Raw genomic sequence first — 18,711 nt, 5'->3', positions numbered from 1 at the left:
AATATCTGTTAAATTAACAAATATTTACAATACAAATATGTTCCATACAAGTTTGTATAATATAAATTTAAAATTTATTACAATTCGCATTTTAAAGAAACAGAAAAAATATGTTAAATATTACTCTACGTCTACCACGTGTGATACCATTATTAGCAATCGTCTGCCGGCGCGGCTCCAATAACCACCTACTGCACAGATGCACAACTGCTGCTGTGGACCTCTCAATACCAGAATGGGCACACTATCTCGCCGCTGCGTTCTTCCTGTTGTGGATCGTCATTGGCAGGAGAAGAAGCAATGTCTCGTCGACGTCAACATGAGAATTATGTATGTATATTGCACTGCCAAGGTCATGTCAAATTACTTGCATTAATTTACAGAAATCTACATTTTTTTAAACGCTTAGCTATTGTTTTCTATAATTGCCTTACACATTTCATAATAACTATTAAGTCTATAAAGAAATACTTTTAATATATTTAAACTGATTTTAGCACATATTGGATACTCTCGGAGACGTTGATTTAACTTTCGATGTCGTGAATATTTGATACGCCCACGTATTTCTGGGTGTAATGAAATATAACGTGGAACGTATATTGGAAAGTTTTATTACTACTTTTAACTACCAAATTACTTAAAAGATTAACACGCAAGTTTCTTCATCGTTCTTCTTGCGATGAGACGGCTTTCCGAACGAGCAGTAGATTAAAAAAATAAGTAATCACTATTCAAAAGTTTCAGTACTTTACTTAAATATGTCTATTATTTATAAATATAAATATAATTATATCAATATTATTATATTTTTAATATTTCATCTAACCATGAAGTTAGTACAGTTTTCTTTATATTATATTATCCATTAGTAGTATGTAATTTTACACAGTACATACACAAACATTTTTTATAACATTCGAGCAATTAATCTATTATATTTAAAAAGTTTTCTTAAAGTAATTTATTATAGTTATATAATATATATATATTATATAACCTTCTTAATTCCGCCGGATTATACAAACTACGAAAATAAAACATCAACCTGTAGCACACAACGATCAACGACGAGAGATAGTAATGGTGGCTTGAGTGCCGACTACACAGTCTCAGTCGCACGATAGCGATGGACAGAAGAACACATATTTATTGAATATTTATTAATATAATAAATATTCAATAAACAATTCAATAATTCAATGAACAAATTTTTAGAGTTATTAACTTAGTACGCTTTGTATAATTGTCTCTATTTAAAATAGTGTGTATTTTATGTAGGAAAATATTTGTTTAAAATAACTGCTGTGATTCCAAATATTGCCCTCCATATATAAAGTCTCGAAATTCTTTTTTTCTTTACTCAATCGTCCTCTTCTCTCTTACAACATATATTTACTACTTGCACTTAATTAGTAAATATCTATACTTATTATGGAAATCATCTTTAAATTACAATCATCAGATGGAAAAGAGGATTTTTAGTAGCGTGGACTGATGACCCCATTGTCAGCAATGTACCATGTCAGGTTACCTCCACGTGGTTCCTGGAATCTATCATGATAAATTCCTGGTGAATTTGTTACCATGGGCTAACTGATCCGGCGCTCACCCTCACTGGTACCCCGCCAGCTTAAACCGTTAGCGCAGACGGGTAAACTATTCCATTATTATCCATTAAAAACCAATACCCATGGAAGATTAATAAATATAATGGATAGTTGTATTTTTAAATTCATTTTAACGGAAGTGGTAAACATTCTATCCGTCACGAAACTGTAATAGTTTGAAGTTTGATAGTTAAAATAATAAATAAGTTTAGATCAGTAAGATTTTAATAAATATAAAATAGGTATTGAATGATGAAAAAAATGTTTTAGTAATAGGGGAAAAAGATTATTTATTAGTATTTTAAACTATACATAACTATATAATCGTTACCAGTGACCACTTTTAGCTTTATTTGAGGTCAACACAGTATATTTACCTAATATTCGAAAGTGACTGAACCCGCTCTTAATTCGTTGACTGACTTTTCGGCGTAGGCGGAGTTGACTACTTGCTTAGTAATACATCGTAATTATTATTACATTTTGAATTATATAATATTTATATTTTAAATTATATAATATCATTTACAACTTTATGCAAGTACGTAATAGGAATATACTGTGTCACCTCTTAATTTCATCTCCACGATATCATACGAGGCATCTATTTGTATAAATTACAATAGCTAGTGCTACTAAGATGGCCACTAAGATAACTAAGCTAATATCCTTCTCTTATGGGACTTCAATGGATTATAATGAGTTGCGTAATTATTAGGTAACAGCGTAAAGATAAATACAAATACATTAACGTCCTATACTATAAATCGAGTGCATTCTACCACATCATACTTAAATAAATCTCAAAATGTATATTAACAAGTAAACAAATTTTGTAATAAAGCATTTCTCGATACATTTGTAGATGCAATGACTTGCTGCCTTATAAGTAAACGAGACTTACAATAACTGCCTACTCTGAACGGGTATGGGAAGTTGTCGATAAAGGTTCTTCTAAGTTCTACCGGGTGGCAGCTTTCTATATAAGTACCGTATGTAAGGTTATTACCTTGCCTATGAAAGTACTTAATGTCATTTCACACAAATGAAATCCGTCGGAAATGGTAACAAAAATTACTTGTTTCATAAAAATATTATGTATCAATGGTGATACATTTTTATTGTATCGACTTAGTTGTATGTGATATACTGATGATTGTATAAAGTCTTCGTAATCTGTAGCGGGGACGTCCTTACTATTGCTGGATATCATTGCACTGCTGCGGACACAGTGTATCTGGACGCGGACATATGTAGATATATGAACTGAAGTATATATTATATATTGTAATTTACTAACATAGTATGGTTGAAAACCGATATAAATTAGGAAATAAAATTAATATAAAGCCATGATGTCCTGTTATTATATATATATCAATAAAATAACCGCAAAATTCAGTACATACTAATTGAGATACTGCAGTGCTTGAAATTTATAAAGACAATTTTTATGAAGGTATACCTAATAGTTTTTAATGATCAAGAATAGCAACGTATTGCGAGACGTATTGCCGTCTATAAATATTTTATTATGTTCGTATTGTTATTTATATCAATAGATAATGGTTACAACTTTCAATCAAATGATCTAGGCCGTCTTGTTTACTAGTTCTAGCCATAAAATAAGGCAAACTAATTTGTAAATACTTTAGTACTTTATCATAGTCTAGAACTAGTACTCTGTGGGTTGTAACAAATTTTATATAATGAATGGTGTACATTTTACAAATAAATCGCAAAATAATACATAAATAAAAGTTTATTCTAGAACAAATAACATTTTATTTAGAAATAAATCAAAGGATTGAAAATATACATCCATAGGAAATATATATTATATTCTCTTTAATAATAAAAAAAAAATCTAGATTTTGCTTTTAGTTGTTCTAAACTATAAGAATTAAAACAATATTACAGGCCAAATTAAGTCATTGCATTTAAAATTAAAATCGTAATTGGTGAAGTATTTTATAAATTTACTATTTATTTTCCTATTATTCTATTTGTTTTTCTATATGTGCGTTCAGTCTATATTAATATAATACATATTTATTAATAACCAGTGCCCAGTGTTCAACGGCCCTAGAGATCTGTAGAAAGTCCATGAATAATCGGGATGGTATTTCCTTTCTAAGAAGATGGTGCGCCACTCCCTTATAGTGGCGTTTACTTAACAACATCATCAATAGAAAGTCACGTAGCATATGTAAGGATATGATTAAACGAGACTTGTATTGCCTACACGTCATGAAGTATAAATAATTCATCCGTGCGTATTTGTGAATTAAAAATTCAAGTCTGTACACGTATATAAATACATATATTTATATGTAACGGTCCTATGTCAATTGGTAATAGCAATAAAAATGTTTCTCTATTCGTGGACGTATGAAATGTTACACTGTATATAATAAATGTATCTTTGTTAATTTATCAAAATAATTTAAGTCTCTATTTCCCAAACAACAAAATAAAAATGTTTAAATTAATTTCTAAGATGTTTTACTCCTAGACTAAATACTAATTACTATAAACTAAATAGTTTAGTTTGTTTTATTTTACAGTTTTTTTTAACTTTTTTTCAATAGCAGATAATACAAATCAGTTGTATAGTTAAATTTAAATATTTTAAATCTATATTATCTCACTGCTGGATAAAAGTCTTCTCCCCGTCCATATAGGTTAAATTTTAAATTAATCATTGTAATTAACCCTCTATATAAGAAAACTCTTAAAAGTACATACCCATTATGAGTCTAAGATCGCTCTGCAAAATTACATCATAATCGGTTTTTTCGTCTATGAGCTACGATAAAACGACAGACACAGACATGTCAAACTTATAATACCCCTCTATTTGCATTAAAAGTTAAAAATAGCTTTATAATTATTATATTTTTTTAAGGTGTGCAGGATCACCTCGTAATAACATAGTTTTACTAGGGTCAAGAGTAATGTTAACCATAGTACTGACAAGTTCGCAGCCCGGATATCCCAAATGTGCTATTGTTAAGAACTCTTTGTTTATTAAACCTCTTTTGTTTTGCAAATATCGTGGGTACGTTGACTTGATAGCAAGCACAGTATTACTCAATTAGTCTGTACGGAATTTGGGATTAATAATTCATAGACATGGCTTCTAAAACAGTGCTAATCATCACTTATTATTGCTTTGGTCTCGTTTATTTCAGGTCGAAGTTGTTTTGCATTTTTAGTTCCCTATTAGAAATCATACACCGCTTATCGTATGTAGTTTCGAATAAAGCCTCTTTTAGTGTTGATCATTATGCATATCAGTTTTTTTTATTAAGTTTACAATATTGGGAACTTGGATAAACACGAAAATAAACCTTATCGATTGCAATAAGAATTATTCTTATTTTTAGGTGCTATATTTGCGAAAACATCATTTAACATACACACAGAATAATGGAGTAAATTAAAAAGCATCATATCGATAAAGAATTATTAAATCTGTTTTAAGATTGGTAAATAATGTTATAAAATATGGGTGAACTATAAAAGGCTATGCTTCTTGCAATTTCAATTAAATAATGTTCTTTTTAAAATTGACCTTCCATTGTAACCACCTTATATTTTATAATTGACCTTAGAAGGATCACGTCCTTCTTTAGTCCACCCACCTCACATAAAATTATAATATTTTTATGCATCATTATTTTTTGAATATCGCTAAGAAATACATAGATAATATTCTCAAATCAACGGTTCATCGAACTTCATTTTCTTTAACATACCGCAATTGCGCACGCGTTCTTTATTATGAGTAGCCGATAGAACGTAACATTATGTATGCCGACTTCACGGCGCATGCTAATCACGTCTCATTTCCACTGCTTATTGCAGACAATAGTAGCTGGTCCGCTGTCCACTTAACCTTTATTACTCAATATATTCGTGAACAATTTCGGAAGCTACACACATATCATATATCATTTAGTATTCAAGACACTTCAATTGTAACAAAATTAATGGCTCCACTATGCAGTTTTTTAGAAATTTTCCATATACTTACACATAACTGATTTAGTAACAACAAACAATAATACTAAGGAATAAACTTCCAGGAGAAACATCTCCGAAACAATACGAAATGACAATTATCAAGAAAATATCATGTACCTTTCATAAAAGTTGTTGTTCATACCTGTAATCCCTCTGATATTGCAAGTGCATATAAGCAATAAACACCATCAGGTGACCCGCATATATATTAGACCCCATTATGCAATAAAATACAGAAGGAACATACGAGACTGGATCTTAAAGAAATTTATTAAAATACTACTAAATATATATAACTAATAGAATGGAAAAGCTTTTTGTTAAAATGTATCATTCATAAAAATTCGTTATGATTTTGATACAATACTAATGTGAAGTTATTAGGTAAAAGCATCGTAATAGCATAACAATACAAAACTTCAACGTAAAATATGGTGTGCTGTTACAGACAAGAAAAAGGAATAATAACAGTTAGTGACATTCCAGAATTTCAACAAAATCTCATTTGTATAATTATGTGTATTTAACATTGTTCGCTGCTATACTTTGTTTTAAAATTGACTGACGTTGACTTGCTTTTATCGGGAAATTTGTGTATATTGTGACATATTTAGGGTTCAAGTTTTTAGATAACATATACACTCTATTTTTAACGTATTAACTATAAAACACAATTAAATATTTCAATGTTGGCAGACATAAATAATATGGAAATATAAGAACTTAAATTAGATTAGTGTGTAATAAAAATAAACTCAAATAAACTCTCCAAGTTAATTAAATATGTTATATTTTTGTTAAATATATTTGAGATTGTCGTATCGAACCGATCGAAACAAATACAATAAGACTAAGACACTACACATCCTAAGCCAGAATAATAGATCTAAGTTGGTCAAAGTGCTACAGATCTAAAACATTTTCTAATATAATACCTCCAATAATAAAAAAGTACAGTTTTTTTAGATAATATTTTAATACAAGCAAAAAAATTATGTGCCGAGCAATTTTTACTCTTTTATGATGTTTAAAATTTCTGACTTGTTCTTTTATAGCGTATGGTACTAAGATTTTCTGTTTAATAATGTTGTCATTTTCGACCAATCAGATTTATAGTAAATTGTAGTACTCAAGAAAAATCTGTTTAAATGTTTTCAGTCTCAGTACCAACTGTTTTTTCTTTATTTTATAAGAGTTTTATACCATAAATTTCTTCTAATGTCATGTAATGTCATACAGGTCGTTTTATGGTATGTAAATACATAAATATTAAATAAATTGGACTAGTACTTCTTCGTACTTGACCGTTTTCATTGTCGCACGACGCACAATGCGTTGCATGCTGTCCTGCCTGCATAATGTATCTTCTATTCAAATATGTAGAGCGCGTTCTTTGCATAAATCTCATTGCATAGTCATTTCTCATTATGAAGTTTGTCTAACAATTCTGTGACAACGTTATTACATTTAGTATAATACCTTGTTAAAACTTATTTGTGGATATATATCACTTTGCTTTCCTCCACTTATTCAACAGCAGCAGTATAACTTTGTTGTCTACACAATGTCTCTTACTACAGTTACAAACAAATTCAGATAAATTACTACTACTCGTTATTGGTAGTAGATTTTGAATTTCAATCTGCTGGACTATACCTAGAGTGACTTGCCCGGCTTGGATCGGGTACTCTTAAAGTGCATTTTGTAAACTCACATAATTACACAGGAGCAATATATACAGTGAATGAATTTCTCAAAGTTGTGCTCGATGCAGAGGGTCCGGAGCTAGCTTTCCAGAACAAAATCCGTTTTCTTTCTTGTCAATATTAGTAGATATAAAAAGTATCATTGCTTCTTAAACTAATCAAGCATACCATTTCCGATAGGTTCGAGTCCTTGCACAATGCAAACATTTGTATTGATCTGGTTATTTTCAATGTATATATAAAAAAATATTATCAGTTGTTTAGTACTCATAACACAAGCTCTGATTAGATTGGGACTAGATTGTGCTGTGTGAATTGTTCTGTATTATTATAGTTAGTCTATATTTCTTTATTGTTAGTATTATAGTTTTTATACAATGTATTTAATAATATAAAACTCCCTATAGCGAAGATCTGATTACATCAGATAATCAGGAACCTATTAATCCAACGAGGTTTATATACAGCATGCGAAATAAGGAAGAAACACCACACGCGACGACTTTCTACTCCACCTGTGAACATCGTAAATGCATAACATTACACATGGTATGGTCTTTCGACGATATCTTAATCAGATACATACATGACTTGTCCTACGTAATACCTTGTTACTTTTTATCATTGGACTGGTTGCTTTATAACAGGTTTCATTCGTACATTACATTACTTCGTTATGTATATTGTTTATAGCATCCCAATCTTAAATTAAGTTGGATCTAAATCAATATTGACTTTAAGTGTTTTAATAAATTAAGTATCTTTTTGTGTCTGAAAAATATACGAGATTACATAGTTAATTGTGCATATCTACTATTGTGGCTTATAGAAAGAAATGCATTCGTATTGGCAGCGTTAAATATTTATTTCAAAATGTTTTTTATCAAGTAATCATAGATTTTTATAGTAATTACTTGCACTTGTAACATTAAATAAGTAAGATTAACGTCAAAAATGAAACCAGGGATGGGGTTATCTGAATAGGGTCTCTTTCAACCAACCTATCACCACTGTCACAGCGTTGGTAGTTAACGGCCAATAGTAGTGCACTAGTGTTGTGAAGACATAAATACAATATTCTAATGTATACTAAAAAAAAAGAAAACATATATAAATAATGAGAAAATGTTAATACCTATTGAACCTATTTGGTAAATGAACAGTATATTATAAATATAATAAAATAGGCATATATGAATATAGAAATATATAACTAATCATACATAACTTATATTAAACTGCATCCTGTGTTGATGGACATGAGATTTTAATATTATTTTAGAAGTCAATTACACTATACTAAAGCTAATTCAAAGATCATAATTACTATGTAAAGTATATACAGTTGGAAGTCTACTTCAATACATACGAGTATCTGTAATCTTCCCAGACTTCCGCCCATAGTGTGATGGCGGTGTTGTTGTGCTTATTGTTTAAAGTGGCATATCTGTAAACTTAACTCGAGGAAGCACTCTATACAATGCAGACGTTGGAGGCTATGAACGTTGTCTTATCTTAGTAATATTTAACTTCCATATTTAATAATAGAATACGAGAAATTGTTCTTTTTATTTCTATAATAATGTTGATATTTCAAAATACATCCCTGAATTAAAAGCAGAGAATAAAGCAGCAATTTTGTGTCTCTATAGATACATATCTGCCCTCGATGATGGCGTATTTACTAAACTAAAAATAAATGATCTACAAAAAGAGAAATAAGATACCGAGGGAACCTGTGTCACTCAGGTACTAATAGTTAGTTTATTTATAATAACTATTATATTACGGTACACACTACATTCTATGTAAAAAGACATAAATCGGCTTTCGGACTGTTAAATTGTCTTATTCGGGTAATGAGAAACTTGAAACAAATAGATATTTTAAATTACTGTCATTTTACCGCTACTTCACATGTCCAATGTCTTTGAGCTGGACATCAAACAGACCAGAATACAAAGAGACCTCTCTCTCATAAATATCTACTCTGAATGGGTTCCTGTTAAAGCGGATAGATTTATGAGCGTATGGAACGCCCTAACGTTACTTCCTCCAGCGTTTAGACTATCCAATATCTCTCGTTTCTTATGACCGCCTAGTACTTTTGCCACGCTGTCATAGACATTATATTTAACATGTTGGAAAAAAAACAGTAGTTGTTTATACTTTAAAATCCTTATCCAATCGTACGGAAAAGAGAGACTTGCAAAAGGAGATTATGCGAATTTTAGCGGTGTATTTTTTTAAGTGTTACGCGATATATTTGTCAACAATAAACTGGTTTCGATGATTCCTAATTACTACAGTCCACAATGATAAGCATATTTTTTCTCTATTCTATTATTTCTCGCTTTATTTTTTATGTAAATTAATGTCCTCATAAATAAGTCATAACATTATATAAATTACTCTTTATTTTACTGTTCTTACTTATTCAGTTTTACGTATAGTCTTTTTTACTATTAAATTATGTACCGCCGTTACGTTTAAATTCAAATGTAGTATATTTTAAAGATTACTACTTTTAAGTCTGAAGATGGAATACAAAATAACTATAAATGTAGTAACAACATGACTACTGAGTCAGCATCTCCCATATAAATCGGCGATATTACGACACAATGCCGGATGAATTATAAAAACCCGTGTGAAAGCATAGCATTCTATCTCCCTTGTTTACACGAAGAAATAAAATTATAAAAGGTTTACCTTTTACAGTATAAAAGGTTTAGGTTTGTCGTAGGTTCTATTCTCGTACAATACAAACTTTTAAACATATCTGACAAACAGATATCTATAAAGGTTTGTAAACACCACACACTCATTATTAGGTATATTATATTATTATTAGCAATAAATTATATTCCAGTATTTACCTATTTATATTTATTTATTACTTTGAACGATCTGGTACATTGCTGGCAATTGAGTCTCTAAACCTCATTAATAAAATTCCTCCCTTTCATATGCTGCTGTATTAAATATCTTAACATATATAATTCTAACTAATAACGTATGTAATTCTTCTCTTTGTGTATTTATCACCAATTATATTTGGATAAATTTTTGTGAGTACATTTTAATGGATTCCTGAGTGGTTTGTAAACAGACCAGACAGGACGACGTCTGTCGGATCCACTAGTGTAAGTATAATTTTCTGTTGTAATTTCTGTGAGAGAAACAATAAAGAGTTTCATTCACGCATATATTTTTAAATAAAGATTAAGTTTCTACAATTTCAAACCATATGTGTAGTTCAATGCCACGATTTTTCATCACCCATGATCACTCTCATCGAGTGAAAACCGTGGGAGCCCATTGTACGCGTACACTCGTACACAAAAACGTTTAATTGCTACAAAAGGCGTCTGATACAAATGGTAGTTAATTACAAGCTGAATAGATATGTATGCAGTTATTTTCATATGGTGACCATTTAGAAAGTTTATGTGACTGTACTTTATTTTTAAGATTAATTACTATCTTTATATTACAAGTAGTATACTTCATCCAATAATTATTAACAAAGAAACAAGCCTAATCTCCTCTTCAATCTGCTCTGGAAACTAATTCCGATCCAATGATATTGGATATTACCGTTTCGCAATTTTTTTATACACTTGAGTTGACACTTAATAATTTCATATTTCGTAGTCACCGACAGAACTAACTGGCATGATATTGTTATCGGTTTGGTTTTAATTATATTTCAAAAGAACAGTACAAATATGGATTGCATTAAAATCGATATTGTGAGTAGACCCCAGAGTACAGTGGGTTGCCAAATTAATAGGGACAGTCACATTTTTTATAATTTTTGTTCTTCAAGTGGTCTTGACTACGTTTTTAAGTGGTAAAAGTTTTTTGCTGATATGTTTTTATGTTCACCTTGTCTCTATAACTCAAATTCAAAGTGAATTTCAAGTGCTGAGAGATTTGTTTATTTTGGAAATATATTTTAATGACGGGAGAGACACACAGTCGTTCACACGTGTAAAAGTGAAACACGTAAATTATTCTTTTAAACAGTTCTTTAGTGGTTTTGTGAAATAATCAATACCTGCAAGTAAGTAATATTTTACTATAATTAAAATTAAAGTATTTTGGAGCGGATTTAGAATAATTTTAATTTATTTTCATATTTTAAGCTTTGGCTATGGGTCGAGGGGTAGATTTGACTCCGAGAAAAAAATCCGAGGTTAAAACCCTTCTCCTACACACAAATCACTCTCAGAGGATGATAGCACAACTGGCCGGGATATCGAAATCTGCCGTCAATAAAATAAAAATAAATTTAGATCAAAATCAGCCACTTTCGCCCAAAAGAAAAGGCAAATGTGGCAGAAAACGTATCACAACAACACGTTCCGATAGGAAAATTCGAGATATCTGCTTGCAAAACAGAAAGAAAAGTGCTGGATTTTTAACTCAGATAGTACAGGAATCTGGAATACGTGTTTCAAAAAGAACTGTACAGCGAAGGTTGGCAGAGGAAGGCCTGACAGGTCATCGTCCAGTTAAGAAACCCCGATTAACAGAGGCGATGAAAAAGAAAAGGCTTGCTTGGGCTCGTGAGCACCGCCTGAAAACTGTTGAAGACTGGAATAAGGTCAGTTCTATGGTTAATTTTATTTGTGTTATATAAAATCATATTTACAAAAATTATAAATAGTTTCTATATTTTTTTAGGTATGTTTCTCAGACGAGTCAACTTTTTTTCTGGCCAACAAAAGTAACTTCGTGAGACGGCGCCCAGGCGAGAAATTTCATCCTGATTGCATAGTGGAACGAATTAAACACCCTGTAAAAATAATGGTATGGTCTGTCATCAGCGCAAAAGGAGTTGGGCGCCTCTATATCGTCCAGGGAACCATGAGACAGGACAAATACAAGCAAGTATTAGAAACTCGCCTGTTGCCGCAACTTCAGGAATGGTTCCCGAATGGGGAGGAATTCGTGATTATGCACGATTCAGCTCCATGTCATAAAGCGAGGAGTGTAACCAAATTTTTGGAAGACCACAACATTCCAGTTTTACCTTGGCCTGGCAATTCTCCTGATATGAATCCCATAGAAAACTTGTGGGAAATTACCAAGGCGGAAATTGCTAAGGAAATCATAACTACCAAAGTAAAACTAATTGAAAAATTAATAAATGTATGGTTTCACAATCCCAAAATAAAAGAAAGTGCTAAACAGTGTATTGAAAGTATGCCGAGGCGGATTCAAGCACTGATAGAAGCAAAAGGAAATGTGACAAAATACTAATAATTTCCCATCATCATTTTTATTATACTTGTTTATATTTTCTAGTTGTTCAAATATTAAATTATTATAGTCTAAATTCATTATAAGATATGTGTCTGATATTATTAAATATAATTATAGCCTAAAGTGACGTTTTTAATTAATTATAGACCAATGTTTTACAAAAAACGAATATTTCGTGACTGTCCCTATTAATTTGGCAACCCACTGTAGACCTGCAGGTTCTTGTATAAACGATTAAATGTTATTTTCCCAACAAAATAAACACATTACAGAAAATTCACGTTTATCTCAGTTGAAAACTGTGAACTGATGAACTATTTAGTAAGCACGTAATATTTCTCAGAGTTTCTATGTTATGTTGACTCGTGCGTGCCTGTTAACTGTGCAAGCGTTAGTTGCAGTGATCAAATATTTGTCTGTCTACCTAGTGACACTCGCCTTTATAACTGGTAGTGTTAGTGAGTATGGTACAAGTCTAATGCGACAAACTGATAGGTAAGCTTTTATGCACCGCTTAATTTAAAAAAATATTGATTATGCTAGTTGGCTTGGACAATTAAATAAAAAATAATTTATTTATGTAGAACATTTTGACCGCTTATGAAACTCAATTGTTATGTATTAATATTTTTTCCATACCGTCCAGTTCAGTATACAGGTTCATTTAGAAGATATGGCAGATTTTTATATTCTCGCATATCGTCATTATTAAGTATAACAGTGCTAATAAATTATACAACATAAACAGATGCTCGCAAACAATTTCTTACATAATCGAGAACTGTTTGATCGAATATGAAAGAAATTATATTTGATAGTTATTGATATTTAATTGTCAAATTTGTAAATAACCATTTGCCTGCTACCTATCAATTCGTTATTTCTTTCGAGTGATGTTCTGCATTTGGTAGAAGTAAAAACACAATATTTGATAAAAATAAGTTTATTGTACTTATTATAAGTTGGTACCTAAATATAAGTTTTAAATTTCATTATCTCATAACTCGTACCGTTCCAAATATTTATGGCGTCGTCAATGCACCTTAACTTGAACCCCACTTTCAACAGGAAATGAACGCGCCCAGGGATCTATTTAAACTTCCATGTATGCACAGATCGGCTCTCGTTGAGCCTCTTGTTAGGTTACTCCTTTGAAAATTAACGGTATTTAAACTTAACATAACATCAAGAGTCCACAGTTGTTTATATATAATATATGAAATTCGTTAATATTTATTTTGTCATTAAAATTTAACATAGACGTAAATAACTAATCGTATCGTTATTTAAAAAAAATCACATTATAAGTATGTAAGTAGTATAAGAGTAAATATGAGGGTACGCTGTTTTGAATACTTATCTTAATTGTTAACCGATTTCGATTATATGATTACAGTAAATTGAACAAAATTTTAATATTTTCATGAAACATCATTTTACATTATTATACCTATTAAAACCGTGAATCAGTTTTATATAACAAGTTAATATTAACCAGTTTCAGGGAACGTTCACTTTTACTTTCAACTTGCACTCGACAGTCATATTTTATTGCTCGGTTTCAATTAAAATGATGAACGGTAGCAATTAGAAAATCGATCATCAAATAAAGATTACGATTTATGGCTAGAATTGAATATTGGCACTCCCATCGGGCCAATTGAAGCAGCTGTCTTTCAATTTACACACGATTTTGTTCGTTTAAATTCGCCACACGTGTAGGGTTACCAGACGATCAACGGGAACTCTTCTGACTTATCCGGATAGTAGATATTGTCACATTACCAGCTTACAAGCAATTTGCACATTGCGAATTTTATTATTCCAGCTAGATCTAATATAATAATGTCATGACAATATCTATTTATACTTATATATAGTATAAATATACACTAATTTAAAAATAATAAAGTAATGAAAGAGAGAAATTAATTAATCAAATCAGTTTCATAATTTAATTTATTATACTTATGTAACGGTTGGCGTTACATTGCTCCTATGATACATTCTTAAAAATTAAAGAATGATTAATTTCCTGAAAAGCCAGGGATGCTGTTAGGAAATATGATTTTTCCCTTCTGGTAACCCTACACACGTGTTCATTTATTCGATTCTGTCCAATTAAGTCATCTGCCCACGACGTCACGCCTTTATTGGACATCTCTATAGCCACTAAGTCTGAGACACATGTTTCCTAAATGTTCTGGTGTTATTTATGACAATGTTAATGTGATACATCCAACGATGGAAACGATTGATAAAAGCAAATATAAATTTTTACTAAGCTTGAATACACTTTAAAGTTTTTGTAAGATATTTTATGTAATGCGGACCTAACACTTTTATGTTTGAAAAGAAAACATTCATTTTGTAACAAAAAGAACTTACGGTTTATATAATTTATTTATTTAGAAAAACTTCATGGTAGTATATACTTCATTCCATTTCTTAAGTCGTTTAATTTCGGCTACTAAATTCGATCATAATTTTTCTGACTGATTTGAATCTACAAGAATATATTCACGTAGAAATACAGGCATTATGACAATCAACAGAATTCCATGTTCTGTTCTTAATAACAGTAAAGGATAGCAAAATAAATGAACAACCTAACCCGTTGAATGCTTTTGTAAAAATTTTCCCTCCTGATAATAATTATGATATGCACTATGCACTAAATGAACGTTTTTATGGCACCATAATTAATGTGATGGTCAGTAGATTTATTAATTAACCTCTTTAAGTTGACACTGACACTAACGGCCAAACTCTGACGAATCATGATAACCGTGTAAATGTAATTAATCGCTTCACTAAGTGACATGTCCTGCACTGGACAGTTCTGCTATTTTTGATGAAAGGTGGTCTACATGGTGATGCAGGCAAGTTTTTTTTGTTATGTATCTTTATAAAACAAAGTAGCCGCCGCTGTTTATTCGCTTATATCTTTCAAATTACGCAACGGATTTTACATACAGATACAGTTTTCAGCAATACCACGTGGAGGCATGATCTTAGTCATCTGGAATGGCAACGTATTAAAGTTACTTCGGGCATTACGTGACGATCTAATGTCCATGGAAGCACTAAGTTCATGTATATACGTATGTAGGCGACGGTTACTACTTACTATTGATCAACCGACAACTCGCATATCATTTTAGTAAGATTAAAAAATGACCTCTATTAAGTCTTATTCTATTGTTCATTATTAGTGACCAGTTACCGTAAATCATTAGCGCATAAGAGATCACTTTTTCATCATCAATCACAAATCATGATTGAATATTAATAAAATATGGTTCTTTTTAAATTCTATATTTAAATATTCATTTAAAGGTATGTCTAATATTTTTATAAATTTATTACGTATGTATTATGGAAGAAACGGAATTTTGTTTATGAATGATATTTTAAGGTAGAGATGTAATTACATAATATCCGTAGGAAACAAGTTTTTTAATCAATTCAGTACCCTTTTCTATATATTTCCATGGTATTGCGTAATACGCATCCGGTATTCGTTTTAAAGTGCCTTCTTGGTTTTTTAATTGTTTTATAGTTGATTGAATATTAATGATGAAAATAAAAAAGAATTGATACTTAAAGCTTGTTTACAGTCACAGCCATATTTCATTGAATTGTAGTGTACTAATTAATTAATAATTAATAATAGTAAAGAATATTGTACATTGCTATATATTTTACTCAACACAGAAACGTATTTGGTATTGTTTGGGCTTGCGTAAAGTTTGCGTTACATTGTTATATGCAGATATTTCAATTTTATATAGATTTTACCTTAAGTTTTTTTTTAAATAAGTAATTGCCATTAACCAAGCGCAATCCCATTATTAATAAAAAAAAGTCATCATTTCCATAATATTCAATATAAACTCGTTTAAAATTCTATTGTAAAGAAAAAAGATTTGTCTGTTTGTTTTGATTATAATGGATGAATACAAAAAATTACTTAACCGATCTGTCTATATGTTTGTTTGTTAACTCGATTAAACGGCTAGACAGATCTTAATTAAATTTAACAAAAGATACAATCTCTAGCCAAGACCGACATAGGCTATCTTTTATCTAAAAAAATCAGATAACGTCGCTGGTAATAGTTAGGAAAACATAAAAGGGTAACACTAATAACTAATTTCATGTTGACGATGGACGCGTACTGAATTATCAGGTCATTTCGAAAGACATTAACCGTTATGTTAGTGTAGAAACAGGATAACCGTGTCTGACATTAAATTAGGTCGTAATGGAGTTTATTTCTCACTAATTCCATTATTTTTGCGACCTTAATACATCTACGATTTGGTAACAACCCGATTATGTCTTCACGATTTATCGAACCGGGATTATATGTACGTGTTATGTACACAGATGTATCGTATTACATAAACAACATTTCCTCTATTTAACCTATATTTTTATGTGTAATTTTGTATATATGGCTATAGATTATAAATATATTCTTTAATTTACATCAATACGAATTTGGTTAGTTACATATAATATACCTGTAACCGTATATTATTCTTACATGTAATTTAATTTGAATTTTTGATTATAAATGACTATAATAAAAAGGTTTTTGTCAGTTGAAAAGTAATTATTGCTGATTTATAATTCACAAGAAGATTGATGAGAACGCAAACAAGAAAATTAATATTTATTAACGACTTAAGTGTACACTAGAGATCCATTGTATCAACACATCGTCCATTGATCGGTGCACTGTCGAGCCTAATAGGCGCTTGTGACATTGACTCTCTTTGTCGGCTGATATCGCAAGGCGTCAGGCTGCGCCGGCGCACATGCACGTCGCACGCCGTGAAGCGCGCGCGCATCCACGCTCCGCGAACGCGTCCGCCCGTGTCGGGCCCGCGATATGCCCGCAGTGAAAGTATTTAACATATTCGGTGGCCAGAAGCCAACCGATAAACAACCCGCACCCCCCTCGCGACAGGGGGCGATGCAAAGATTATACAGGACCTTCTCAGTGGCACCCGAACCCTCGCAGGAACATAAAGGCTCCAAAGTAACAGCCATCGCTGCTTGCCTCGAGAAAAAAATCAGTGATCCAAACAATGAAAAAGTGCAAAAAAAATTGACAAATATCTGCGTTAGTGATTCTGTTGTGAATAATAAATCGGACGTTTGTAAAACGCGGCAACACGTGTACGAGAATGTAAACATTGGAGTTGGCAAGGATACGCTTCAACGCGACAAGTTACTCGATGAAACGAAAGGCTATTCATCTATTTACGAAAACGTTACTATTGTTGGTAAGCCGAATAAAATAGAAAACGAAGTGTGCGCTGAATCTAAATTAAGCAAAGCACTAGAATCTTTTGATAAAATCTTATCTGAATTTTCATTAAGCACATCGTTGTCTCCAGATATAAACATTACTAATTTTAATTTCGTTCCGCCTAAGCTACAAAAATCAAAGACGTGTAGCATTATAGAATCTAGATGTATATTAAAAAAAGTTAATTCGGATCCTAACAGCGATAGTAAGATACGAAATAAAGTAGTACGCAATAATTCTATTGACAAAACAACCAGTTTGTGGAATCTCGACGATATGAAAGGAAAAGAATTAACTGCCCCACTAATGCCTTTAGCATCTTCGACTAACGATAAAATGAATTCAGATAAGTATGCCACATATAAAATATCTTCGAAAAACACGTCTCGATCGAACTGCATCAAAGTAGAAGATTTAAAGAAACTGGATGTTAAAACGAGAATATTAAAGAAAACTTTATCTAATCCACCGTCGACACCTGTTCCGGTTATACCCAAAACAAAACCAGTGGTGAAAAAAATTGAGAAAAAAGTGAATGATCCAAAAAAAACAAAATCTAAATTCGATGTAAATGGATCATCCAACATGAAATCTGGTTTCGACATGAAAGATGTTTCCAGATCACAAATGCAAAAAGCAAAAAGCGTGTGGGAAATAAGTAATGAATCATTTATATCGCCTAATTTAGAAAGAACAAAATCTACTACTTCTATCGCGGGCTCTCCCAGTAAGATCCCGGTGATAAGGAGTCAAATATCGCTTAACAGGT

The 18,711-nt window shown here is 31.2% G+C and overlaps 1 protein-coding gene and 1 long non-coding RNA gene across 2 annotated transcripts in view; both read left to right on the top strand.

Annotated features, from left to right (window-relative positions):
• LOC131847268 (unconventional myosin-XVIIIa) overlaps window positions 1–18,711 on the top strand; it is a 221,851-nt gene that overhangs the window by 145,863 nt on the left and 57,277 nt on the right. The gene's annotated exons all lie outside the window — the stretch shown is intronic.
• Window positions 11,124–11,696, top strand: LOC131847278 (uncharacterized). Its single transcript, XR_009357705.1, has 2 exons — window positions 11,124–11,414; window positions 11,497–11,696. It is a non-coding gene; the product is annotated as an uncharacterized LOC131847278 (long non-coding RNA).

Source organism: Achroia grisella, unplaced genomic scaffold, assembly GCF_030625045.1.
Source record: "Achroia grisella isolate CSIRO2021 unplaced genomic scaffold, CSIRO_AGI_Agris_v1 utg109, whole genome shotgun sequence".
NCBI lineage: Eukaryota > Metazoa > Arthropoda > Insecta > Lepidoptera > Pyralidae > Achroia > Achroia grisella.
Note: the sequence above shows the minus strand (reverse complement) of the source record. Positions and strands in the feature narration are given on the sequence as shown.